General features: G+C 42.4%; 1 non-coding gene across 1 annotated transcript; it reads right to left on the bottom strand.

The window, feature by feature from the left end:
- Positions 1–284: 284 nt before the first annotated feature.
- On the bottom strand, positions 285–357 carry trnar-ccu. Its single transcript has one exon. It is a non-coding gene; the product is annotated as a tRNA-Arg (tRNA).
- Between the last annotated feature and the right edge of the window lie 939 nt (positions 358–1,296).

Genomic DNA, 1,296 nt, shown 5'->3' on the forward strand with positions numbered 1-1,296 from the left:
ATCTGCCTCCAACCTTCCATTGGAGGGAGAATGGTAAGAGCTGAAAGAAAGATAAAGAAGGAGAATAGAGAAACGTTAAAAGAGATTGTCATTGGAATTTTGTTAGATGTCTTTACTCTTTATTCTGAAAGAGAGAGATAGAGATTGAGAGACACAAATGGAAACAGACACAGACAAAGGGAAGAAGAAGGAAATGGCATCTGACATTTTCTACCAAGTTACCTAGGCTTTTTTGGGAAAGGCCTCACACTGAATGTACTGTGAAAGGGCAGTTTTGAGCAAGACATCCCAGATGGGACTCGAACCCACAATCCCTGGCTTAGGAGGCCAATGCCTTATCCATTAGGCCACTGGGACAAAATGCTCCCTCCTGGAATTGTACATTTCTTGGTGCTTCTAATCAGATCGGCGAGGCAAAAAAGAGAAGAGAACCGTTTAGCTCATGGAGGAGCCCTTTCTTTCTTGTAATACTTTCAACAATGCAGTGGTTTTCTCTACCGTTGCTTCTGCTACAAAATTCAGTGGCAATGACTGCATAAGGAAATGAGAAAGACAGGTGAGGGCCACCCTGCCATCAAGACGGCATAGCAGAGGATGGTTTCGATCCATCGACCTCTGGGTTATGGGCCTAGCACGCTTCCGCTGCGCCACTCTGCTAACTCCCACCCTCTTTGTTTCTGAATGCCAATTCACTTGGATACAAGCAGCTCTTGGTGAACAACTTGCTAATGGTTTCACGTCGTGGATAAAGAACTCTTTTGTAAAAACAGGTAAGAAGATTGATGTGACTTTAGGACTTCTCAGACAGTTAAGATTTCACAGCAAAAATTAAAGGTATGAAGCCTCGAGAACGTGACAGGAAACCGTGAAGAGAAAGAAAATTCAACCACGTGAATTGTTGAAGATTTATGCCTTAGGTACAATCATTCAAGATATCAGCCGTAATAGGGTCCTACATTGTGTGGATATTTGCATGCAGCTTTGATTTCAGATGCTGTTTTCTTCTTAATTCTGTCAAGTGCTTACTGAATTAGCTTGTTAGGCGGAAGAGTTCAGCCTCCACCAACACACTTTGGAAGAGCCTCCAAGCAGTAATAAGAGGTAAGAAATTGTGCTGGAAAAATCAAAATAGAACACACACCATTGAGGAGGTGGGATTTAGACGATCTGCCCCTCCAAATTCCTTCCATTGGAGGCCAGTCAAGGTTAAGAGCTGAAAACAGAATAAGATCAAAGAAGAAGGAGGAATTAGGAAACCGCTTAAAATCAGAGATGTCATTGGAATTTTGTTAGATG

Source organism: Polypterus senegalus, unplaced genomic scaffold (assembly GCF_016835505.1).
Source record: "Polypterus senegalus isolate Bchr_013 unplaced genomic scaffold, ASM1683550v1 scaffold_2699, whole genome shotgun sequence".
NCBI lineage: Eukaryota > Metazoa > Chordata > Cladistia > Polypteriformes > Polypteridae > Polypterus > Polypterus senegalus.